Here is a 27,457-nt window from a genome sequence, read left to right as displayed (position 1 = left end):
TTTCTCTCAACTAAACTCTTTTTTTATCATTTAATCAAGCTCTTATAAATCCATACACTCTGTTGCTCCAGTATACGTTCACTTTCCATTAGTCCTTCTTTTGCCACTGCTGACCAAAGCTCAAGCCGGCAGCGCCAGTAGAACAACACAAGTGCAAGGGATTGTCTCTCCAAGATGGAGACACTGCCTCAGACTATGTCTCGTGAGAGGTGGAGGGAGATCAAGAGCTGATTATTAGATGCGTGGGGATAAGAGGAACATAACTCAGGTGAACAGATTCTGGATAGTGATGCTATAGCTAGGATCAGCAACATTGCAGGGGAAAGGATAGGAAAATAATTAGGTGACAGAAGTATAGAAGTGGCTACAAGGGGGTGTGTCTCTTAAGAGGGCCGAAAGATACACTGAAGGCGAAGGTGAAGTGAAAGAAGAAAGAAAGATCAAAGGAAGTCGACAGTGATTGAGAGAAAACTCACAAAGGCAAATTGAGCAAAAGACAAGGCCTGGGGAGTTAGACTACTTCAATGCAAATTTACGCCGCAGATGAGCATGACAACTGACCCTTGTACAGTGGTGCTGAAACAATTTTCAGTGTGGGGGTGCTGCCATCAAAGGGCTTCTGAAAATCCAGGAATCATACAAAGAACTAGTCCTGCGGAATGAGCCACGCACATTCAGAAACAGTGGTGATGCGTTGGTTACTTATTGGTAATCTTCATTAGCCTTAGTCCATTGCGTCCTTGTGACAGTCATTACAAAGTAAGGTGATGTCACCTTCCAACAGGAAGAAAGAACAGGAGGATCCTTAAATGCTAGCCCCATGCACCCAACCTGGGTGCCAAGCCCTTGCCAAAGGACTGATGGGAAGGTGGGCAGGATGTAATGTTTGTGACAAAGACAAGATGGACTAAGGGTAATGCAGAGTTCAAAACATTGGTACTCAAATGCAAAACAGAAAAATTATTAAGCCATAATGCTTGACAAATGTATGCTCTGAGGACCAAGTAGCCACCCTAGGAATTTCCTAGATTGTTACTCACTGGAATTCAACCCAGGAGGTGGCCATTCCTCTCGTAGACCATCCCTGAACTGGAAGATATTCTAAAAAGCATTGCAAAGCCAGAAAAATTGACAACTTAATCCACCTACTCAGAGTCATAAAAGTCACCTTCTTGTCTTTTCCAGGCTGTCCAAAAGTCACAAACAAGGAGTCGGTTTTCCTGAACTGCAGAGGCCTGGTGACATAAATGAAAAAACTCTTTAAACATCAGGTGTATTCAGAAAATATTCCTCCGGAGAGGAAGGAGAGGGAATGAAAGAAGGAAGAATTATTTCCTAAGATCTATCAAAAATAGACTTAACCTTTGCAGCAAAGGTAAGGCTAGGCCTTAAAGTTACCCCATCTTCCAAAGTATCAAATGAAGAGAGGACAGCATTTTAAGGCTCCCAGCTCCCCAATTGTTCTCAGCAAGGTGATAGGAAATAGGAAAATAACTTTATAGGAAACAATCTTTATGTCTACACTATCCAGATCCTCAAAGAGATAAAATTGCAAAGCCTATAAAAGAGTAGGAAGATTCTGAGTTGGAGAAAAGGGATTTTTCAACTGGTCTTACAATTGACAAAAGATCAGAACAGTCTAGACACCAAAGATTGTAACATCTTCGAAGGTACAGAAAAGTCCCTAAAAACCTTTATCGCAAAGCAATGAGCTTTCAGAGTGGAAAGAGATTCAAGTGAAACCCATTCAGAAGAAAATGCAAAATAGCAGACAAACTACAGGTAGGTGCCAAAAGATCATGAGCAGAACATCACGTCTCAAAAGACTTCCAGTTCTTTGAGTAAGACTTCGAAGTAGAAGGCCTGCTGGAGTGCTGAATTAACTCCACTAAGGAAGAGGAAAGACCCTTTGCTAGCAGTCCAGACTTCTCAACCTCCAAAGCGATAGAGTGAGTTGGAGCAAGAAGGTCAGGGACGACATTCTGACAGAGACACACTTGAGCAGTACTCAAGGAGGTAGAATAGCCAGGGGTTCAGAAGAGGAAACCATGACATCTCTGGCCAATAAGGGCCCACAAGAATAAAGTTCCCTCCCCCCTGCTGAGACTTGAAGAGAACCATCTGGATCAATAAAAAGTGGGGGAATGTATAAAGGAGACTTCTCAGCCACTTTATCACCAATACGTCCACTACCTAGGCTCCTTGTTCCGGAAGCCTGGATCAGAATCGACAAAGATGAGCATTGTCCTTGTTTGAAAAGAGATCCAGAAAGGGTTTCACAAACTCTCGGCATATCTCTCAAAACAACGACCTGGATAACGTCAACTCCAGCAAATTTGGAAACCTCCAGCTGTCTGCCATCACATTGTCGGTGCCCTTGATGTGTACTGCCGACGTGTGCAACAGGTTGATCTCTGCCCAATAACCCAATTGTTCTGCTATTGCATTGAAGGATTTTGAATGCATGCTTCACTGTTGGTTAATGTAAAAGACAGCTACCTTATTCTCTGTCTTTACTAGCACATTTTTTTGAGACAGATGATGATGGGAAAACTTCAAAGCCCTGAAGATTACCATCAACTCCATCTATTTCCATGACCTCTGACTCTCTAGGAAAGACCACTTGAATCGACAGGATCAGTCCAACACAGTAGCTCTCCAGCCAGGTTTGCTGGCATCTGTTGCTAGGATTCAGGAGCATCCAGGTATATTAGTGTCCACTTAGACCAGTTCTCTTCAAACTCTTTAATGCCGTATCCACCCAATGGGAAAAAAAAACATTGGTGCCTCCCCTCTGAATTGTCCACAATTCTTCTATTAAATTGACACTGTTTAAATATGTCTAGAGCTATTTAAACATTGCAGTTAAGTTCTGTTACTGTTTTAAAAATGCAATCAAATACATGACCCCAAATATACTATTCTGGTCAGGCCTGCCCTACTAACCAATTGCAGCGTCATGCTCTGCTGAGTAAACTGATCTCACAAGAGTGAGGAATGCACAGGCCGGGTGGTGCCCGGCGCACAAAAGCGCGCCTTCTTGTGTTGTACGTCTCTTCGCGCAAATGCAAACTCAGATTTCCTGCACTGTGGTCGGCAGGAGAGACATGGGAAGGCGCAGTAGGGAAGGCTTGAGCAACGAACCGTTGGCTACGTTTTGTTGTTACTTTGTTGACATGAGCTCAAGTAATTTGAAGCAGAAGGAACGGCCAGACCTAAAAAAAACTCTCTTACCTCCAACGCCGAATAACCACTATAATTATAATATCTCAAAAGCAGCTGGCCTTGTAAACTTAATGAGCAAGCAAGCCGATGCATTTTGGGTTTTGTTGTAAAAGAATAAAAATACTATCCCTCCTTTCCTTTTTTTCCGGCAACAAGCGATGTTACAAAGATATCACAGCACACAGTGAGATTGAGTGAAAGAAGAGGCACTGAGGCTGGCGTGCAGCACTCCATAGCTCTTGTTATTGTAATCCAGACAGGGGGCGGAAGGAGAAAAGTATGAAGGAATTGCGATAGTGAGACCAACTCTTCTGTCTATCTGCAGTACATGGAAAAAGGATATCTTTAGTACTCATGGCTGGTTAGCTCAGTTGGTTAGAGCGTGGTGCTAATAACGCCAAGGTCGTGGGTTTGATCCCCGTACGGGCCATGTTGCATTTTTTCTCTCAACTAAACTCTTTTTTTCTCATTTAATCAAGCTCTTATAAATCCATACACTCTGTTGCTCCAGTATACGTTCACTTTCCATTAGTCCTTCTTTTGCCACTGCTGACCAAACCTCAAGCCGGCAGCGCCAGTAGAACAACACAAGTGCAAGGGATTGTCTCTCCAAGATGGAGACACTGCCTCAGACTATGTCTCGTGAGAGGTGGAGGGAGACCAAGAGCTGATTATTAGATGCGTGGGGATAAGAGGAACATAACTCAGGTGAACAGATTCTGGATAGTGATGCTATAGCTAGGATCAGCAACGTTACAGGGGAAAGGATAGGAAAATAATTAGGTGACAGAAGTATAGAAGTGGCTACAAGGGGGTGTGTCTCTTAAGAAGGCCGAAAGATACACTGAAGCCGAAGGTGAAGTGAAAGAAGAAAGAAAGATCAAAGGAAGTCGACAGTGATTGAGAGAAAACTAACAAAGGCAAATTGAGCAAAAGACAAGGCCTGGGGAGTTAGACTACTTCAATGCAAATTTACGCCGCAGATGAGCATGACAACTGACCCTTGTACAGTGGTGCTGAAACAATTTTCAGTGTGGGGGTGCTGCCATCAAAGGGCTTCTGAAAATCCAGGAATCATACAAAGAACTAGTCCTGCGGAATGAGCCACGCACATTCAGAAAGAGTGGTGATGCGTTGGTTACTTATTGGTAATCTTCATTAGCCTTAGTCCATTGCGTCCTTGTGACAGTCATTACAAAGTAAGGTGATGTCACCTTCCAACAGGAAGAAAGAACAGGAGGATCCTTAAATGCTAGCCCCATGCACCCAACCTGGGTGCCAAGCCCTTGCCAAAGGACTGATGGGAAGGTGGGCAGGATGTAATGTTTGTGACAAAGACAAGATGGACTAAGGGTAATGCAGAGTTCAAAACATTGGTACTCAAATGCAAAACAGAAAAATTATTAAGCCATAATGCTTGACAAATGTATGCTCTGAGGACCAAGTAGCCACCCTAGGAATTTCCTAGATTGTTACTCACTGGAATTCAACCCAGGAGGTGGCCATTCCTCTCGTAGACCATCCCTGAACTGGAAGATATTCTAAAAAGCCTTGCAAAGGCAGAAAAATTGACAACTTAATCCACCTACTCAGAGTCATAAAAGTCACCTTCTTGTCTTTTCCAGGCTGTCCAAAAGTCACAAACAAGGAGTCGGTTTTCCTGAACTGCAGAGGCCTGGTGACATAAATGAAAAGAGCTCTTTAAACATCAAGTGTATTCAGAAAATATTCCTCCGGAGAGGAAGGAGAGAGAATGAAAGAAGGAAGAATTATTTCCTAAGATCTATCAAAAATAGACTTAAACTTTGCAGCAAAGGTAAGGCTTGGCCTTAAAGTTACCCCATCTTCCAAAGTATCAAATGAAGAGAGGACAGCATTTTAAGGCTCCCAGCTCCCCAATTGTTCTCAGCAAGGTGATAGGAAATAGGAAAATAACTTTATAGGAAACAATCTTTATGTCTACAGAATCCAGATCCTCAAAGAGATAAAATTGCAAAGCCTATAAAAGAGTAGGAAGATTCTGAGTTGGAGAAAAGGGATGTTTCAACTGTTCTTACAATTGACAAAAGATCAGAACAGTCTACACACCAAAGATTGTAACATCTTCGAAGGTACAGAAAAGTCCCTAAAAACCTTTATCGCAAAGCAATGAGCTTTCAGTGTGGAAAGAGATTCAAGTGAAACCCATTCAGAAGAAAATGCAAAATAGCAGACAAACTACAGGTAGGTGCCAAAAGATCATGAGCAGAACATCACGTCTCAAAAGACTTCCAGTTCTTTGAGTAAGACTTCGAAGTAGAGGGCCTGCTGGAGTGCTGAATTAACTCCACTAAGGAAGAGGAAAGACCCTTTGCTAGCAGTCCAGACTTCTCAACCTCCAAAGCGATAGAGTGAGTTGGAGCAAGAAGGTCAGGGATGACGTTCTGAGAGAGACACACTTGAGCAGTACCCAAGGAGGTAGAAGAGCCAGGGGTTCAGAAGAGGAAACCATGACATCTCTGGCCAATAAGGGCCCACAAGAATAAAGTTCCCTCGCCCCTGCTGAGACTTGAAGAGAACCATCTGGATCAATAAAAAGTGGGGGAATGTATAAAGGAGACTTCTCAGCCACTTTATCACCAATACGTCCACTACCTAGGCTCCTTGTTCCGGAAGCCTGGATCAGAATCGACAAAGATGAGCATTGTCCTTGTTTGAAAAGAGATCCAGAAAGGGTTTCACAAACTCTCGGCATATCTGTCAAAACAACGACCTGGATAACGTCAACTCCAGCAAATTTGGAAACCTCCAGCTGTCTGCCATCACATTGTCGGTGCCCTTGATGTGTACTGCCGACGTGTGCAACAGGTTGATCTCTGCCCAATAACCCAATTGTTCTGCTATTGCATTGAGGGATTTTGAATGCATGCTTCACTGTGGGTTAATGTAAAAGACAGCTACCTTATTCTCTGTCTTTACTAGCACATTTTTTTGAGACAGATGATGATGGGAAAACTTCAAAGCCCTGAAGATTACCATCAACTCCATCTATTTCCATGACCTCTGACTCTCTAGGAAAGACCACTTGAATCGACAGGATCAGTCCAACACAGTAGCTCTCCAGCCAGGTTTGCTGGCATCTGTTGCGAGGAATTCAGGAGCATCCAGGTGTATTAGTGTCCACTTAGACCAGTGGTCTTCAAACTCTTTAATGCCTCATCCACCCAATGGGAAAAAAAAACAGTGGTGCCTCCCCTCTGAATTGTCCACAATTCTTCTATTAAATTGACACTGTTTAAATATGTCTAGACCTATTTAAACATTGCAGTTAAGTTCTGTTACTGTTTTAAAAATGCAATCAAATACATGACCCCAAATATACTATTCTGGCCAGGCCTGCCCTACTAACCAATTGCAGCGTCATGCTCTGCTGAGTAAACTGATCTGACGACAGTGAGGAATGCACAGGCCTGGTGGTGCCCGGCGCACAAAAGCGCGCCTCCTTGTGTTGTACGTCTCTTCGCGCAAATGCAAACTCAGATTTCCTGCACTGTGGTCGGCAGGAGAGACATGGGAAGGCGCAGTAGGGAAGGCTTGAGCAACGAACCGTTGGCTATGTTTTGTTGTTACTTTGTTGACATGAGCTCAAGTAATTTGAAGCAGAAGGAACGGCCAGACCTAAAAAAAACTCTCTTACCTCCAACGCCGAATAACCACTATAATTATAATATCTCAAAAGCAGCTGGCCTTGTAAACTTAATGAGCAAGCAAGCCAATGCATTTTGGGTTTTGTTGTAAAAGAATAAAAATACTATCCCTCCTTTCCTTTTTTTCCGGCAACAAGCGATGTTACAAAGATATCACAGCACACAGTGAGATTGAGTGAAAGAAGAGGCACTGAGGCTGGCGTGCAGCACTCCACAGCTCTTGTTATTGTAATCCAGACAGGGGGCGGAAGGAGAAAAGTATGAAGGAATTGCGATAGTGAGACCAACTCTTCTATCTATCTGCATTACATGGACAAAGGATATCTTTAGTACTCATGGCCGGTTAGCTCAGTTGGTTGGAGGGTGGTGCTAATAACGCCAAGGTTGTGGGTTTGATCCCTGTACGGGCCAGGTTGCATTTTTTCTCTCAACTAAACTCTTTTTTTCTCATTTAATCAAGCTCTTATAAATCCATACACTCTGTTGCTCCAGTATACGTTCACTTTCCATTAGTCCTTCTTTTGCCACTGCTGACCAAAGCTCAAGCCGGCAGCGCCAGTAGAACAACACAAGTGCAAGGGATTGTCTCTCCAAGATGGAGACACTGCCTCAGACTATGTCTCGTGAGAGGTGGAGGGAGATCAAGAGCTGATTATTAGATGCGTGGGGATAAGAGGAACATAACTCAGGTGAACAGATTCTGGATAGTGATGCTATAGCTAGGATCAGCAACATTGCAGGGGAAAGGATAGGAAAATAATTAGGTGACAGAAGTATAGAAGTGGCTACAAGGGGGTGTGTCTCTTAAGAGGGCCGAAAGATACACTGAAGGCGAAGGTGAAGTGAAAGAAGAAAGAAAGATCAAAGGAAGTCGACAGTGATTGAGAGAAAACTCACAAAGGCAAATTGAGCAAAAGACAAGGCCTGGGGAGTTAGACTACTTCAATGCAAATTTACGCCGCAGATGAGCATGACAACTGACCCTTGTACAGTGGTGCTGAAACAATTTTCAGTGTGGGGGTGCTGCCATCAAAGGGCTTCTGAAAATCCAGGAATCATACAAAGAACTAGTCCTGCGGAATGAGCCACGCACATTCAGAAAGAGTGGTGATGCGTTGGTTACTTATTGGTAATCTTCATTAGCCTTAGTCCATTGCGTCCTTGTGACAGTCATTACAAAGTAAGGTGATGTCACCTTCCAACAGGAAGAAAGAACAGGAGGATCCTTAAATGCTAGCCCCATGCACCCAACCTGGGTGCCAAGCCCTTGCCAAAGGACTGATGGGAAGGTGGGCAGGATGTAATGTTTGTGACAAAGACAAGATGGACTAAGGGTAATGCAGAGTTCAAAACATTGGTACTCAAATGCAAAAGAGAAAAATTATTAAGCCATAATGCTTGACAAATGTATGCTCTGAGGACCAAGTAGCCACCCTAGGAATTTCCTAGATTGTTACTCACTGGAATTCAACCCAGGAGGTGGCCATTCCTCTCGTAGACCATCCCTGAACTGGAAGATATTCTAAAAAGCATTGCAAAGCCAGAAAAATTGACAACTTAATCCACCTACTCAGAGTCATAAAAGTCACCTTCTTGTCTTTTCCAGGCTGTCCAAAAGTCACAAACAAGGAGTCGGTTTTCCTGAACTGCAGAGGCCTGGTGACATAAATGAAAAAAACTCTTTAAACATCAGGTGTATTCAGAAAATATTCCTCCGGAGAGGAAGGAGAGGGAATGAAAGAAGGAAGAATTATTTCCTAAGATCTATCAAAAATAGACTTAACCTTTGCAGCAAAGGTAAGGCTAGGCCTTAAAGTTACCCCATCTTCCAAAGTATCAAATGAAGAGAGGACAGCATTTTAAGGCTCCCAGCTCCCCAATTGTTCTCAGCAAGGTGATAGGAAATAGGAAAATAACTTTATAGGAAACAATCTTTATGTCTACACTATCCAGATCCTCAAAGAGATAAAATTGCAAAGCCTATAAAAGAGTAGGAAGATTCTGAGTTGGAGAAAAGGGATTTTTCAACTGGTCTTACAATTGACAAAAGATCAGAACAGTCTAGACACCAAAGATTGTAACATCTTCGAAGGTACAGAAAAGTCCCTAAAAACCTTTATCGCAAAGCAATGAGCTTTCAGAGTGGAAAGAGATTCAAGTGAAACCCATTCAGAAGAAAATGCAAAATAGCAGACAAACTACAGGTAGGTGCCAAAAGATCATGAGCAGAACATCACGTCTCAAAAGACTTCCAGTTCTTTGAGTAAGACTTCGAAGTAGAAGGCCTGCTGGAGTGCTGAATTAACTCCACTAAGGAAGAGGAAAGACCCTTTGCTAGCAGTCCAGACTTCTCAACCTCCAAAGCGATAGAGTGAGTTGGAGCAAGAAGGTCAGGGACGACATTCTGACAGAGACACACTTGAGCAGTACTCAAGGAGGTAGAATAGCCAGGGGTTCAGAAGAGGAAACCATGACATCTCTGGCCAATAAGGGCCCACAAGAATAAAGTTCCCTCCCCCCTGCTGAGACTTGAAGAGAACCATCTGGATCAATAAAAAGTGGGGGAATGTATAAAGGAGACTTCTCAGCCACTTTATCACCAATACGTCCACTACCTAGGCTCCTTGTTCCGGAAGCCTGGATCAGAATCGACAAAGATGAGCATTGTCCTTGTTTGAAAAGAGATCCAGAAAGGGTTTCACAAACTCTCGGCATATCTCTCAAAACAACGACCTGGATAACGTCAACTCCAGCAAATTTGGAAACCTCCAGCTGTCTGCCATCACATTGTCGGTGCCCTTGATGTGTACTGCCGACGTGTGCAACAGGTTGATCTCTGCCCAATAACCCAATTGTTCTGCTATTGCATTGAACGATTTTGAATGCATGCTTCACTGTTGGTTAATGTAAAAGACAGCTACCTTATTCTCTGTCTTTACTAGCACATTTTTTTGAGACAGATGATGATGGGAAAACTTCAAAGCCCTGAAGATTACCATCAACTCCATCTATTTCCATGACCTCTGACTCTCTAGGAAAGACCACTTGAATCGACAGGATCAGTCCAACACAGTAGCTCTCCAGCCAGGTTTGCTGGCATCTGTTGCTAGGATTCAGGAGCATCCAGGTATATTAGTGTCCACTTAGACCAGTTCTCTTCAAACTCTTTAATGCCGTATCCACCCAATGGGAAAAAAAAACATTGGTGCCTCCCCTCTGAATTGTCCACAATTCTTCTATTAAATTGACACTGTTTAAATATGTCTAGAGCTATTTAAACATTGCAGTTAAGTTCTGTTACTGTTTTAAAAATGCAATCAAATACATGACCCCAAATATACTATTCTGGTCAGGCCTGCCCTACTAACCAATTGCAGCGTCATGCTCTGCTGAGTAAACTGATCTCACAAGAGTGAGGAATGCACAGGCCGGGTGGTGCCCGGCGCACAAAAGCGCGCCTTCTTGTGTTGTACGTCTCTTCGCGCAAATGCAAACTCAGATTTCCTGCACTGTGGTCGGCAGGAGAGACATGGGAAGGCGCAGTAGGGAAGGCTTGAGCAACGAACCGTTGGCTACGTTTTGTTGTTACTTTGTTGACATGAGCTCAAGTAATTTGAAGCAGAAGGAACGGCCAGACCTAAAAAAAACTCTCTTACCTCCAACGCCGAATAACCACTATAATTATAATATCTCAAAAGCAGCTGGCCTTGTAAACTTAATGAGCAAGCAAGCCGATGCATTTTGGGTTTTGTTGTAAAAGAATAAAAATACTATCCCTCCTTTCCTTTTTTTCCGGCAACAAGCGATGTTACAAAGATATCACAGCACACAGTGAGATTGAGTGAAAGAAGAGGCACTGAGGCTGGCGTGCAGCACTCCATAGCTCTTGTTATTGTAATCCAGACAGGGGGCGGAAGGAGAAAAGTATGAAGGAATTGCGATAGTGAGACCAACTCTTCTGTCTATCTGCAGTACATGGAAAAAGGATATCTTTAGTACTCATGGCTGGTTAGCTCAGTTGGTTAGAGCGTGGTGCTAATAACGCCAAGGTCGTGGGTTTGATCCCCGTACGGGCCATGTTGCATTTTTTCTCTCAACTAAACTCTTTTTTTCTCATTTAATCAAGCTCTTATAAATCCATACACTCTGTTGCTCCAGTATACGTTCACTTTCCATTAGTCCTTCTTTTGCCACTGCTGACCAAACCTCAAGCCGGCAGCGCCAGTAGAACAACACAAGTGCAAGGGATTGTCTCTCCAAGATGGAGACACTGCCTCAGACTATGTCTCGTGAGAGGTGGAGGGAGACCAAGAGCTGATTATTAGATGCGTGGGGATAAGAGGAACATAACTCAGGTGAACAGATTCTGGATAGTGATGCTATAGCTAGGATCAGCAACGTTACAGGGGAAAGGATAGGAAAATAATTAGGTGACAGAAGTATAGAAGTGGCTACAAGGGGGTGTGTCTCTTAAGAAGGCCGAAAGATACACTGAAGCCGAAGGTGAAGTGAAAGAAGAAAGAAAGATCAAAGGAAGTCGACAGTGATTGAGAGAAAACTAACAAAGGCAAATTGAGCAAAAGACAAGGCCTGGGGAGTTAGACTACTTCAATGCAAATTTACGCCGCAGATGAGCATGACAACTGACCCTTGTACAGTGGTGCTGAAACAATTTTCAGTGTGGGGGTGCTGCCATCAAAGGGCTTCTGAAAATCCAGGAATCATACAAAGAACTAGTCCTGCGGAATGTGCCACGCACATTCAGAAAGAGTGGTGATGCGTTGGTTACTTATTGGTAATCTTCATTAGCCTTAGTCCATTGCGTCCTTGTGACAGTCATTACAAAGTAAGGTGATGTCACCTTCCAACAGGAAGAAAGAACAGGAGGATCCTTAAATGCTAGCCCCATGCACCCAACCTGGGTGCCAAGCCCTTGCCAAAGGACTGATGGGAAGGTGGGCAGGATGTAATGTTTGTGACAAAGACAAGATGGACTAAGGGTAATGCAGAGTTCAAAACATTGGTACTCAAATGCAAAACAGAAAAATTATTAAGCCATAATGCTTGACAAATGTATGCTCTGAGGACCAAGTAGCCACCCTAGGAATTTCCTAGATTGTTACTCACTGGAATTCAACCCAGGAGGTGGCCATTCCTCTCGTAGACCATCCCTGAACTGGAAGATATTCTAAAAAGCCTTGCAAAGGCAGAAAAATTGACAACTTAATCCACCTACTCAGAGTCATAAAAGTCACCTTCTTGTCTTTTCCAGGCTGTCCAAAAGTCACAAACAAGGAGTCGGTTTTCCTGAACTGCAGAGGCCTGGTGACATAAATGAAAAGAGCTCTTTAAACATCAAGTGTATTCAGAAAATATTCCTCCGGAGAGGAAGGAGAGAGAATGAAAGAAGGAAGAATTATTTCCTAAGATCTATCAAAAATAGACTTAAACTTTGCAGCAAAGGTAAGGCTTGGCCTTAAAGTTACCCCATCTTCCAAAGTATCAAATGAAGAGAGGACAGCATTTTAAGGCTCCCAGCTCCCCAATTGTTCTCAGCAAGGTGATAGGAAATAGGAAAATAACTTTATAGGAAACAATCTTTATGTCTACAGAATCCAGATCCTCAAAGAGATAAAATTGCAAAGCCTATAAAAGAGTAGGAAGATTCTGAGTTGGAGAAAAGGGATGTTTCAACTGTTCTTACAATTGACAAAAGATCAGAACAGTCTACACACCAAAGATTGTAACATCTTCGAAGGTACAGAAAAGTCCCTAAAAACCTTTATCGCAAAGCAATGAGCTTTCAGTGTGGAAAGAGATTCAAGTGAAACCCATTCAGAAGAAAATGCAAAATAGCAGACAAACTACAGGTAGGTGCCAAAAGATCATGAGCAGAACATCACGTCTCAAAAGACTTCCAGTTCTTTGAGTAAGACTTCGAAGTAGAGGGCCTGCTGGAGTGCTGAATTAACTCCACTAAGGAAGAGGAAAGACCCTTTGCTAGCAGTCCAGACTTCTCAACCTCCAAAGCGATAGAGTGAGTTGGAGCAAGAAGGTCAGGGATGACGTTCTGAGAGAGACACACTTGAGCAGTACCCAAGGAGGTAGAAGAGCCAGGGGTTCAGAAGAGGAAACCATGACATCTCTGGCCAATAAGGGCCCACAAGAATAAAGTTCCCTCGCCCCTGCTGAGACTTGAAGAGAACCATCTGGATCAATAAAAAGTGGGGGAATGTATAAAGGAGACTTCTCAGCCACTTTATCACCAATACGTCCACTACCTAGGCTCCTTGTTCCGGAAGCCTGGATCAGAATCGACAAAGATGAGCATTGTCTTTGTTTGAAAAGAGATCCAGAAAGGGTTTCACAAACTCTCGGCATATCTGTCAAAACAACGACCTGGATAACGTCAACTCCAGCAAATTTGGAAACCTCCAGCTGTCTGCCATCACATTGTCGGTGCCCTTGATGTGTACTGCCGACGTGTGCAACAGGTTGATCTCTGCCCAATAACCCAATTGTTCTGCTATTGCATTGAGGGATTTTGAATGCATGCTTCACTGTGGGTTAATGTAAAAGACAGCTACCTTATTCTCTGTCTTTACTAGCACATTTTTTTGAGACAGATGATGATGGGAAAACTTCAAAGCCCTGAAGATTACCATCAACTCCATCTATTTCCATGACCTCTGACTCTCTAGGAAAGACCACTTGAATCGACAGGATCAGTCCAACACAGTAGCTCTCCAGCCAGGTTTGCTGGCATCTGTTGCGAGGAATTCAGGAGCATCCAGGTGTATTAGTGTCCACTTACACCAGTGGTCTTCAAACTCTTTAATGCCTCATCCACCCAATGGGAAAAAAAAACAGTGGTGCCTCCCCTCTGAATTGTCCACAATTCTTCTATTAAATTGACACTGTTTAAATATGTCTAGACCTATTTAAACATTGCAGTTAAGTTCTGTTACTGTTTTAAAAATGCAATCAAATACATGACCCCAAATATACTATTCTGGCCAGGCCTGCCCTACTAACCAATTGCAGCGTCATGCTCTGCTGAGTAAACTGATCTGACGACAGTGAGGAATGCACAGGCCTGGTGGTGCCCGGCGCACAAAAGCGCGCCTCCTTGTGTTGTACGTCTCTTCGCGCAAATGCAAACTCAGATTTCCTGCACTGTGGTCGGCAGGAGAGACATGGGAAGGCGCAGTAGGGAAGGCTTGAGCAACGAACCGTTGGCTATGTTTTGTTGTTACTTTGTTGACATGAGCTCAAGTAATTTGAAGCAGAAGGAACGGCCAGACCTAAAAAAAACTCTCTTACCTCCAACGCCGAATAACCACTATAATTATAATATCTCAAAAGCAGCTGGCCTTGTAAACTTAATGAGCAAGCAAGCCAATGCATTTTGGGTTTTGTTGTAAAAGAATAAAAATACTATCCCTCCTTTCCTTTTTTTCCGGCAACAAGCGATGTTACAAAGATATCACAGCACACAGTGAGATTGAGTGAAAGAAGAGGCACTGAGGCTGGCGTGCAGCACTCCACAGCTCTTGTTATTGTAATCCAGACAGGGGGCGGAAGGAGAAAAGTATGAAGGAATTGCGATAGTGAGACCAACTCTTCTATCTATCTGCATTACATGGACAAAGGATATCTTTAGTACTCATGGCCGGTTAGCTCAGTTGGTTGGAGGGTGGTGCTAATAACGCCAAGGTTGTGGGTTTGATCCCTGTACGGGCCAGGTTGCATTTTTTCTCTCAACTAAACTCTTTTTTTCTCATTTAATCAAGCTCTTATAAATCCATACACTCTGTTGCTCCAGTATACGTTCACTTTCCATTAGTCCTTCTTTTGCCACTGCTGACCAAAGCTCAAGCCGGCAGCGCCAGTAGAACAACACAAGTGCAAGGGATTGTCTCTCCAAGATGGAGACACTGCCTCAGACTATGTCTCGTGAGAGGTGGAGGGAGACCAAGAGCTGATTATGAGATGAGTGGGGATAAGAGGAACAGAACTCAGGTGAACAGATTCTGGATAGTGATGCTATAGCTAGGATCAGCAACGTTACAGGGGAAAGGATAGGAAAATAATTAGGTGACAGAAGTATAGAAGTGGCTACAAGGGGGTGTGTCTCTTAAGAGGGCCGAAAGATACACTGAAGGCGAAGGTGAAGTGAAAGAAGAAAGAAAGATCAAAGGAAGTCGACAGTGATTGAGAGAAAACTCACAAAGGCAAATTGAGCAAAAGACAAGGCCTGGGGAGTTAGACTACTTCAATGCAAATTTACGCCGCAGATGAGCATGACAACTGACCCTTGTACAGTGGTGCTGAAACAATTTTCAGTGTGGGGGTGCTGCCATCAAAGGGCTTCTGAAAATCCAGGAATCATACAAAGAACTAGTCCTGCGGAATGAGCCACGCACATTCAGAAAGAGTGGTGATGCGTTGGTTACTTATTGGTAATCTTCATTAGCCTTAGTCCATTGCGTCCTTGTGACAGTCATTACAAAGTAAGGTGATGTCACCTTCCAACAGGAAGAAAGAACAGGAGGATCCTTAAATGCTAGCCCCATACACCCAACCTGGGTGCCAAGCCCTTGCCAAAGGACTGATGGGAAGGTGGGCAGGATGTAATGTTTGTGACAAAGACAAGATGGACTAAGGGTAATGCAGAGTTCAAAACATTGGTACTCAAATGCAAAACAGAAAAATTATTAAGCCATAATGCTTGACAAATGTATGCTCTGAGGACCAAGTAGCCACCCTAGGAATTTCCTAGATTGTTACTCACTGGAATTCAACCCAGGAGGTGGCCATTCCTCTCGTAGACCATCCCTGAACTGGAAGATATTCTAAAAAGCCTTGCAAAGCCAGAACAATTGACAACTTAATCCACCTACTCAGAGTCATAAAAGTCACCTTCTTGTCTTTTCCAGGCTGTCCAAAAGTCACAAACAAGGAGTCGGTTTTCCTGAACTGCAGAGGCCTGGTAACATGAATGAAAAGAGCTCTTTAAACATCAAGTGTATTCAGAAAATATTCCTCCGGAGAGGAAGGAGAGGGAATGAAAGAAGGAAGAATTATTTTCTAAGATCTATCAAAAATAGACTTAACCTTTGCAGCAAAGGTAAGGCTAGGCCTCAAAGTTACCCCATCTTCCAAAGTATCAAATGAAGAGAGGACAGCATTTTAAGGCTCCCAGCTCCCCAATTGTTCTCAGCAAGGTGATAGGAAATAGGAAAATAACTTTATAGGAAACAATCTTTATGTCTACAGTATCCAGATCCTCAAATAGATAAAATTGCAAAGCCTATAAAAGAGTAGGAAGATTCTGAGTTGGAGAAAAGGGATTTTTCAACTGGTCTTACAATTGACAAAAGATCAGAACAGTCTAGACACCAAAGATTGTAACATCGACGAAGGTACAGAAAAGTCCCTAAAAACCTTTATCGCAAAGCAATGAGCTTTCAGAGTGGAAAGAGATTCAAGTGAAACCCATTCAGAAGAAAATGCAAAATAGCAGACAAACTACAGGTAGGTGCCAAAAGATCATGAGCAGAACATCACGTCTCAAAAGACTTCCAGTTCTTTGAGTAAGACTTCGAAGTAGAAGGCCTGCTGGAGTGCTGAATTAACTCCACTAAGGAAGAGGAAAGACCCTTTGCTAGCAGTCCAGACTTCTCAACCTCCAAAGCGATAGAGTGAGTTGGAGCAAGAAGGTCAGGGACGACGTTCTGACAGAGACACACTTGAGCAGTACTCAAGGAGGTAGAAGAGCGAGGGGTTCAGAAGAGGAAACCATGACATCTCTGGCCAATAAGGGCCCACAAGAATAAAGTTCCCTCCCCCCTGCTGAGACTTGAAGAGAACCATCTGGATCAATAAAAAGTGGGGGAATGTATGAAGGAGACTTCTCAGCCACTTTATCACCAATACGTCCACTACCTAGGCTCCTTGTTCCGGAAGCCTGGATCAGAATCGACAAAGATGAGCATTGTCCTTGTTTGAAAAGAGATCCAGAAAGGGTTTCACAAACTCTCGGCATATCTCTCAAAACAACGACCTGGATAACGTCAACTCCAGCAAATTTGGAAACCTCCAGCTGTCTGCCATCACATTGTCGGTGCCCTTGATGTGTACTGCCGACGTGTGCAACAGGTTGATCTCTGCCCAATAACCCAATTGTTCTGCTATTGCATTGAAGGTTTTTGAATGCATGCTTCACTGTTGGTTAATGTAAAAGACAGCTACCTTATTCTCTGTCTTTACTAGCACATTTTTTGAGACAGATGATGATGGGAAAACTTCAAAGCCCTGTAGATTACCATCAACTCCATCTATTTCCATGACCTCCGACTCTCTAGGAAAGACCACTTGAATTGACAGGATCAGTCCAACACAGTAGCTCTCCAGCCAGGTTTGCTGGCATCTGTTGCGAGGATTCAGGAGCATCCAGGTATATTAGTGTCCACTTAGACCAGTGGTCTTCAAACTCTTTAATGCCGCATCCACCCAATGGGAAAAAAAAACATTGGTGCCTCCCCTCTGAATTGTCCACAATTCTTCTATTAAATTGACACTGTTTAAATATGTCTAGACCTATTTAAACATTGCAGTTAAGTTCTGTTACTGTTTTAAAAATGCAATCAAATACATGACCCCAAATATACTATTCTGGTCAGGCCTGCCCTACTAACCAATTGCAGCGTCATGCTCTGCTGAGTAAACTGATCTCATGACAGTGAGGAATGCACAGGCCGGGTGGTGCCCGGCGCACAAAAGCGCGCCTTCTTGTGTTGTACGTCTCTTCGCGCAAATGCAAACTCAGATTTCCTGCACTGTGGTCGGCAGGAGAGACATGGAAAGGCGCAGTAGGGAACGCTTGAGCAACGAACCGTTGGCTATGTTTTGTTGTTACTTTGTTGACATGAGCTCAAGTAATTTGAAGCAGAAGGAACGGCCAGACCTAAAAAAAACTCTCTTACCTCCAACGCCGAATAACCACTATAATTATAATATCTCAAAAGCAGCTGGCCTTGTAAACTTAATGACCAAGCAAGCCGATGCATTTTGGGTTTTGTTGTAAAAGAATAAAAATACTATCCCTCCTTTCCTTTTTTTCCGGCAAAAAGCGATGTTACAAAGATATCACAGCACACAGTGAGATTGAGTGAAAGAAGAGGCACAGAGGCTGGCGTGCAGCACTCCACAGCTCTTGTTATTGTAATCCAGACAGGGGGCGGAAGGACAAAAGTATGAAGGAATTGCGATAGTGAGACCAACTCTTCTATCTATCTGCAGTACATGGAAAACAGATATCTTTAGTACTCATGGCCAGTTAGCTCAGTTGGTTAGAGCATGGTGCTAATAATGCCAAGGTCGTGGGTTCAATCCCCGTAAAGGCCAGGTTGCATTTTTTCTCTCAACTAAACTCTTTTTTTATCATTTAATCAAGCTCTTATAAATCCATACACTCTGTTGCTCCAGTATACGTTCACTTTCCATTAGTCCTTCTTTTGCCACTGCTGACCAAAGCTCAAGCCGGCAGCGCCAGTAGAACAACACAAGTGCAAGGGATTGTCTCTCCAAGATGGAGACACTGCCTCAGACTATGTCTCGTGAGAGGTGGAGGGAGATCAAGAGCTGATTATTAGATGCGTGGGGATAAGAGGAACATAACTCAGTTGAACAGATTCTGGATAGTGATGCTATAGCTAGGATCAGCAACATTACAGGGGAAAGGATAGGAAAATAATTAGGTGACAGAAGTATAGAAGTGGCTACAAGGGGGTGTGTCTCTTAAGAGGGCCGAAAGATACACTGAAGGCGAAGGTGAAGTGAAAGAAGAAAGAAAGATCAAAGGAAGTCGACAGTGATTGAGAGAAAACTCACAAAGGCAAATTGAGCAAAAGACAAGGCCTGGGGAGTTAGACTACTTCAATGCAAATTTACGCCGCAGATGAGCATGACAACTGACCCTTGTACAGTGGTGCTGAAACAATTTTCAGTGTGGGGGTGCTGCCATCAAAGGGCTTCTGAAAATCCAGGAATCATACAAAGAACTAGTCCTGCGGAATGAGCCACGCACATTCAGAAAGAGTGGTGATGCGTTGGTTACTTATTGGTAATCTTCATTAGCCTTAGTCCATTGCGTCCTTGTGACAGTCATTACAAAGTAAGGTGATGTCACCTTCCAACAGGAAGAAAGAACAGGAGGATCCTTAAATGCTAGCCCCATGCACCCAACCTGGGTGCCAAGCCCTTGCCAAAGGACTGATGGGAAGGTGGGCAGGATGTAATGTTTGTGACAAAGACAAGATGGACTAAGGGTAATGCAGAGTTCAAAACATTGGTACTCAAATGCAAAACAGAAAAATTATTAAGCCATAATGCTTGACAAATGTATGCTCTGAGGACCAAGTAGCCACCCTAGGAATTTTCTAGATTGTTACTCACTGGAATTCAACCCAGGAGATGGCCATTCCTCTCGTAGACCATCCCTGAACTGGAAGATATTCTAAAAAGCCTTGCAAAGTCAGACAAATTGACAACTTAATCCACCTACTCAGAGTCATAAAAGTCACCTTCTTGTCTTTTCCAGGCTGTCCAAAAGTCACAAACAAGGAGTCGGTTTTCCTGAACTGCAGAGGCCTGGTGACATAAATGAAAAGAGCTCTTTAAACATCAGGTGTATTCAGAAAATATTCCTCCGGAGAGGAAGGAGAGGGAATGAAAGAAGGAAGAATTATTTCCTAAGATCTATCAAAAATAGACTTAACCTTTGCAGCAAAGGTAAGGCTAGGCCTTAAAGTTACCCCATCTTCCAAAGTATCAAATGAAGAGAGGACAGCATTTTAAGGCTCCCAGCTCCCCAATTGTTCTCAGCAAGGTGATAGGAAATAGGAAAATAACTTTATAGGAAACAATCTTTATGTCTACAGTATCCAGATCCTCAAAGAGATAAAATTGCAAAGCCTATAAAAGAGTAGGAAGATTCTGAGTTGGAGAAAAGGGATTTTTCAACTGGTCTTACAATTGACAAAAGATCAGAACAGTCTAGACACCAAAGATTGTAACATCTTCGAAGGTACAGAAAAGTCCCTAAAAACCTTTATCGCAAAGCAATGAGCTTTCAGTGTGGAAAGAGATTCAAGTGAAACCCATTCAGAAGAAAATGCAAAATAGCAGACAAACTACAGGTAGGTGCCAAAAGATCATGAGCAGAACATCACGTCTCAAAAGACTTCCAGTTCTTTGAGTAAGACTTCGAAGTAGAAGGCCTGCTGGAGTGCTGAATTAACTCCACTAAGGAAGAGGAAAGACCCTTTGCTAGCAGTCCAGACTTCTCAACCTCCAAAGCGATAGAGTGAGTTGGAGCAAGAAGGTCAGGGATGACGTTCTGAGAGAGACACACTTGAGCAGTACCCAAGGAGGTAGAAGAGCCAGGGGTTCAGAAGAGGAAACCATGACATCTCTGGCCAATAAGGGCCCACAAGAATAAAGTTCCCTCCCCCCTGCTGGGACTTGAAGAGAACCATCTGGATCAATAAAAAGTGGGGGAATGTATAAAGGAGACTTCTCAGCCACTTTATCACCAATACGTCCACTACCTAGGCTCCTTGTTCCGGAAGCCTGGATCAGAATCGACAAAGATGAGCATTGTCCTTGTTTGAAAAGAGATCCAGAAAGGGTTTCACAAACTCTCGGCATATCTCTCAAAACAACGACCTGGATAACGTCAACTCCAGCAAATTTGGAAACCTCCAGCTGTCTGCCATCACATTGTCGGTGCCCTTGATGTGTACTGCCGACGTGTGCAACAGGTTGATCTATGCCCTATAACCCAATTGTTCTGCTATTGCATTGAGGGATTTTGAATGCATGCTTCACTGTTGGTTAATGTAAAAGACAGCTACCTTATTCTCTGTCTTTACTAGCACATTTTTTTGAGACAGATGATGATGGGAAAACTTCAAAGCCCTGAAGATTACCATCAACTCCATCTATTTCCATGACCTCTGACTCTCTAGGAAAGACCACTTGAATCGACAGGATCAGTCCAACACAGTAGCTCTCCAGCCAGGTTTGCTGGCATCTGTTGCGAGGAATTCAGGAGCATCCAGGTGTATTAGTGTCCACTTAGACCAGTGGTCTTCAAACTCTTTAATGCCGCATCCACCCAATGGGAAAAAAAAACATTGGTGCCTCCCCTCTGAATTGTCCACAATTCTTCTATTAAATTGACACTGTTTAAATATGTCTAGACCTATTTAAACATTGCAGTTAAGTTCTGTTACTGTTTTAAAAATGCAATCAAATACATGACCCCAAATATACTATTCTGGTCAGGCCTGCCCTACTAACCAATTGCAGCGTCATGCTCTGCTGAGCAAACTGATCTCACGGCAGTGAGGAATGCACAGGCCGCGTGGTCCCCGGCGCACAAAAGCGCGCCTTCTTGTGTTGTACTTCTCTTCGCTCAAATGCAAACTCAGATTTCCTGCACTGTGGTCGGCAGGAGAGACATGGGAAGGCGCAGTAGGGAAGGCTTGAGCAACGAACCGTTGGCTATGTTTTGTTGTTACTTTGTTGACATGAGCTCAAGTAATTTGAAGCAGAAGGAACGGCCAGACCTAAAAAAAACTCTCTTACCTCCAACGCCGAATAACCACTATAATTATAATATCTCAAAAGCAGCTGGCCTTGTAAACTTAATGAGCAAGCAAGCCGATGCATTTTGGGTTTTGTTGTAAAAGAATAAAAATACTATCCCTCCTTTCCTTTTTTTCCGGCAACAAGCGATGTTACAAAGATATCACAGCACACAGTGAGATTGAGTGAAAGAAGAGGCACAGAGGCTGGCGTGCAGCACTCCACAGCTCTTGTTATTGTAATCCAGACAGGGGGCGGAAGGAGAAAAGTATGAAGGAATTGCGATAGTGAGACCACCTCTTCTATCTATCTGCAGTACATGGAAAAAGGATATCTTTAGTACTCATGGCCAGTTAGCTCAGTTGGTTAGAGCATGGTGCTAATAACGCCAACGTCGTGGGTTTGATCCCCATACGGGCCAGGTTGTATTTTTTCTCTCAACTAAACTCTTTTTTTCTCATTTAATCAAGCTCTTATAAATCCATACACTCTGTTGTTCTAGTATACGTTCACTTTCCATTAGTCCTTCTTTTGCCACTGCTGACCAAAGCTCAAGCCGGCAGCGCCAGTAGAACAACACAAGTGCAAGGGATTGTCTCTCCAAGATGGAGACACTGCCTCAGACTATGTCTCGTGAGAGGTGGAGGGAGACCAAGAGCTGATTATTAGATGCGTGGGGATAAGAGGAACATAACTCAGGTGAACAGATTCTGGATAGTGATGCTATAGCTAGGATCAGCAACGTTACAGGGGAAAGGATAGGAAAATAATTAGGTGACAGAAGTATAGAAGTGGCCACAAGGGGGTGTGTCTCTTAAGAGGGCCGAAAGATACACTGAAGGCGAAGGTGAAGTGAAAGAAGAAAGAAAGATCAAAGGAAGTCGACAGTGATTGAGAGAAAACTCACAAAGGCAAATTGAGCAAAAGACAAGGCCTGGGGAGTTAGACTACTTCAATGCAAATTTACGCCGCAGATGAGCATGACAACTGACCCTTGTACAGTGGTGCTGAAACAATTTTCAGTGTGGGGGTGCTGCCATCAAAGGGCTTCTGAAAATCCAGGAATCATACAAAGAACTAGTCCTGCGGAATGAGCCACGCACATTCAGAAAGAGTGGTGATGCGTTGGTTACTTATTGGTAATCTTCATTATCCTTAGTCCATTGCGTCCTTGTGACAGTCATTACAAAGTAAGGTGATGTCACCTTCCAACAGGAAGAAAGAAGAGGAGGATCCTTAAATGCTAGCCCCACGCACCCAACCTGGGTGCCAAGCCCTTGCCAAAGGACTGATGGGAAGGTGGGCAGGATGTAATGTTTGTGACAAAGACAAGATGGACTAAGGGTAATGCAGAGTTCAAAACATTGGTACTCAAATGCAAAACCGAAAAATGATTAAGCCATAATGCTTGACAAATGTATGCTCTGAGGACCAAGTAGCCACCCTAGGAATTTCCTAGATTGTTACTCACTGGAATTCAACCCAGGAGGTGGCCATTCCTCTCGTACACCATCCCTGAACTGGAAGATATTCTAAAAAGCCTTGCAAAGCCAGAAAAATTGACAACTTAATCCACCTACTCAGAGTCATAAAAGTCACCTTCTTGTCTTTTCCAGGCTGTCCAAAAGTCACAAACAAGGAGTCGGTTTTCCTGAACTGCAGAGGCCTGGTGACATGAATGAAAAGAGCTCTTTAAACATCAAGTGTATTCAGCAAATGTTCCTCCGGAGAGGAAGGAGAGGGAATGAAAGAAGGAAGAATTATTTCCTAAGATCTATCAAAAATAGACTTAACCTTTGCAGCAAAGGTAAGGCTAGGCCCTAAAGTTACCCCATCTTCCAAAGTATCAAATGAAGAGAGGACAGCATTTTAAGGCTCCCAGCTCCCCAATTGTTCTCAGCAAGGTGATAGGAAATAGGAAAATAACTTTATAGGAAACAATCTTTATGTCTACAGTATCCAGATCCTCAAAGAGATAAAATTGCAAAGCCTATAAAAGAGTAGGAAGATTCTGAGTTGGAGAAAAGGGATTTTTCAACTGGTCTTACAATTGACAAAAGATCAGAACAGTCTAGACACCAAAGATTGTAACATCGACGAAGGTACAGAAAAGTCCCTAAAAACCTTTATCGCAAAGCAATGAGCTTTCAGAGTGGAAAGAGATTCAAGTGAAACCCATTCAGAAGAAAATGCAAAATAGCAGACAAACTACAGGTAGGTGCCAAAAGATCATGAGCAGAACATCACGTCACAAAAGACTTCCAGTTCTTTGAGTAAGACTTCGAAGTAGAAGGCCTGCTGGAGTGCTGAATTAACTCCACTAAGGAAGAGGAAAGACCCTTTGCTAGCAGTCCAGACTTCTCAACCTCCAAAGCGATAGAGTGAGTTGGAGCAAGAAGGTCAGGGACGACATTCTGACAGAGACACACTTGAGCAGTACTCAAGGAGGTAGAAGAGCCAGGGGTTCAGAAGAGGAAACCATGACATCTCTGGCCAATAAGGGCCCACAAGAAAATAGTTCCCTCCCCCTGCTGAGACTTGAAGAGAACCATCTGGATCAATAAAAAGTGGGGGAATGTATAAAGGAGACTTCTCAGCCACTTTATCACCAATACGTCCACTACCTAGGCTCCTTGTTCCGGAAGCCTGGATCAGAATCGACAAAGATGAGCATTGTCCTTGTTTGAAAAGAGATCCAGAAAGGGTTTCACAAACTCTCGGCATATCTCTCAAAACAACGACCTGGATAACGTCAACTCCAGCAAATTTGGAAACCTCCAGCTGTCTGCCATCACATTGTCGGTGCCCTTGATGTGTACTGCCGACGTGTGCAACAGGTTGATCTCTGCCCAATAACCCAATTGTTCTGCTATTGCATTGAAGGATTTTGAATGCATGCTTCACTGTTGGTTAATGTAAAAGACAGCTACCTTATTCTCTGTCTTTGCTAGCACATTTTTTTGAGACAGATGATGATGGGAAAACTTCAAAGCCCTGTAGATTACCATCAACTCCATCTATTTCCATGACCTCCGACTCTCTAGGAAAGACCACTTGAATTGACAGGATCAGTCCAACACAGTAGCTCTCCAGCCAGGTTTGCTGGCATCTGTTGCTAGGATTCAGGAGCATCCAGGTATATTAGTGTCCACTTAGACCAGTGGTCTTCAAACTCTTTAATGCCGCATCCACCCAATGGGAAAAAAAAACATTGGTGCCTCCCCTCTGAATTGTCCACAATTCTTCTATTAAATTGACACTGTTTAAATATGTCTAGACCTATTTAAACATTGCAGTTAAGTTCTGTTACTGTTTTAAAAATGCAATCAAATACATGACCCCAAATATACTATTCTGGTCAGGCCTGCCCTACTAACCAATTGCAGCGTCATGCTCTGCTGAGTAAACTGATCTCACAAGAGTGAGAAATGCACAGGCCGGGTGGTGCCCGGCGCACAAAAGCGCGCCTTCTTGTGTTGTACGTCTCTTCGCGCAAATGCAAACTCAGATTTCCTGCACTGTGGTCGGCAGGAGAGACATGGGAAGGCGCAGTAGGGAAGGCTTGAGCAACGAACCGTTGGCTACGTTTTGTTGTTACTTTGTTGACATGAGCTCAAGTAATTTGAAGCAGAAGGAACGGCCAGACCTAAAAAAAACTCTCTTACCTCCAACGCCGAATAACCACTATAATTATAATATCTCAAAAGCAGCTGGCCTTGTAAACTTAATGACCAAGCAAGCCGATGCATTTTGGGTTTTGTTGTAAAAGAATAAAAATACTATCCCTCCTTTCCTTTTTTTCCGGCAACAAGCGATGTTACAAAGATATCACAGCACACAGTGAGATTGAGTGAAATAAGAGGCACTGAGGCTGGCGTGCAACACTCCATAGCTCTTGTTATTGTAATCCAGACAGGGGGCGGAAGGAGAAAAGTATGAAGGAATTGCGCTAGTGAGACCAACTCTTCTATCTATCTGCATTACATGGAAAAAGGATATCTTTAGTACTCATGGCTGGTTAGCTGAGTTGGTTAGAGCGTGGTGCTAATAACGCCAAGGTCGTGGGTTCGATCCCCGTACGGGCCATGTTGCATTTTTTCTCTCAACTAAACTCTTTTTTTCTCATTTAATCAAGCTCTTATAAATCCATACACTCTGTTGCTCCAGTATACGTTCACTTTCCATTAGTCCTTCTTTTGCCACTGCTGACCAAACCTCAAGCCGGCAGCGCCAGTAGAACAACACAAGTGCAAGGGATTGTCTCTCCAAGATGGAGACACTGCCTCAGACTATGTCTCGTGAGAGGTGGAGGGAGACCAAGAGCTGATTATTAGATGCGTGGGGATAAGAGGAACATAACTCAGGTGAACAGATTCTGGATAGTGATGCTATAGCTAGGATCAGCAACGTTACAGGGGAAAGGATAGGAAAATAATTAGGTGACAGAAGTATAGAAGTGGCTACAAGGGGGTGTGTCTCTTAAGAGGGCCGAAAGATACACTGAAGCCGAAGGTGAAGTGAAAGAAGAAAGAAAGATCAAAGGAAGTCGACAGTGATTGAGAGAAAACTAACAAAGGCAAATTGAGCAAAAGACAAGGCCTGGGGAGTTAGACTACTTCAATGCAAATTTACGCCGCAGATGAGCATGACAACTGACCCTTGTACAGTGGTGCTGAAACAATTTTCAGTGTGGGGGTGCTGCCATCAAAGGGCTTCTGAAAATCCAGGAATCATACAAAGAACTAGTCCTGCGGAATGAGCCACGCACATTCAGAAAGAGTGGTGATGCGTTGGTTACTTATTGGTAATCTTCATTAGCCTTAGTCCATTGCGTCCTTGTGACAGTCATTACAAAGTAAGGTGATGTCAACTTCCAACAGGAAGAAAGAACAGGAGGATCCTTAAATGCTAGCCCCATGCACCCAACCTGGGTGCCAAGCCCTTGCCAAAGGACTGATGGGAAGGTGGGCAGGATGTAATGTTTGTGACAAAGACAAGATGGACTAAGGGTAATGCAGAGTTCAAAACATTGGTACTCAAATGCAAAACCGAAAAATTATTAAGCCATAATGCTTGACAAATGTATGCTCTGAGGACCAAGTAGCCACCCTAGGAATTTCCTAGATTGTTACTCACTGGAATTCAACCCAGGAGGTGGCCATTCCTCTCGTAGACCATCCCTGAACTGGAAGATATTCTAAAAAGCCTTGCAAAGCCAGAAAAATTGACAACTTAATCCACCTACTCAGAGTCATAAAAGTCACCTTCTTGTCTTTTCCAGGCTGTCCAAAAGTCACAAACAAGGAGTCGGTTTTCCTGAACTGCAGAGGCCTGGTGACATAAATGAAAAGAGCTCTTTAAACATCAAGTGTATTCAGAAAATATTCCTCCGGAGAGGAAGGAGAGAGAATGAAAGAAGGAAGAATTATTTCCTAAGATCTATCAAAAATAGACTTAACCTTTGCAGCAAAGGTAAGGCTTGGCCTTAAAGTTACCCCATCTTCCAAAGTATCAAATGAAGAGAGGACAGCATTTTAAGGCTCCCAGCTCCCCAATTGTTCTCAGCAAGGTGATAGGAAATAGGAAAATAACTTTATAGGAAACAATCTTTATGTCTACAGTATCCAGATCCTCAAAGAGATAAAATTGCAAAGCCTATAAAAGAGTAGGAAGATTCTGAGTTGGAGAAAAGGGATGTTTCAACTGTTCTTACAATTGACAAAAGATCAGAACAGTCTACACACCAAAGATTGTAACATCTTCGAAGGTACAGAAAAGTCCCTAAAAACCTTTATCGCAAAGCAATGAGCTTTCAGTGTGGAAAGAGATTCAAGTGAAACCCATTCAGAAGAAAATGCAAAATAGCAGACAAACTACAGGTAGGTGCCAAA

At 43.3% G+C, this 27,457-nt stretch overlaps 2 non-coding genes across 2 annotated transcripts; both read left to right on the top strand.

Annotated features, from left to right (window-relative positions):
* Window positions 1–3,581: 3,581 nt before the first annotated feature.
* On the top strand, window positions 3,582–3,655 carry TRNAI-AAU (transfer RNA isoleucine (anticodon AAU)). The gene has a single exon. It is a non-coding gene; the product is annotated as a tRNA-Ile (tRNA).
* A 7,259-nt stretch (window positions 3,656–10,914) lies between these two features.
* On the top strand, window positions 10,915–10,988 carry TRNAI-AAU (transfer RNA isoleucine (anticodon AAU)). The gene has a single exon. It is a non-coding gene; the product is annotated as a tRNA-Ile (tRNA).
* Window positions 10,989–27,457: the final 16,469 nt, after the last annotated feature.

Source organism: Pleurodeles waltl, chromosome 12 (genome assembly GCF_031143425.1).
Source record: "Pleurodeles waltl isolate 20211129_DDA chromosome 12, aPleWal1.hap1.20221129, whole genome shotgun sequence".
Lineage (NCBI taxonomy): Eukaryota > Metazoa > Chordata > Amphibia > Caudata > Salamandridae > Pleurodeles > Pleurodeles waltl.
Note: the sequence above shows the minus strand (reverse complement) of the source record. Positions and strands in the feature narration are given on the sequence as shown.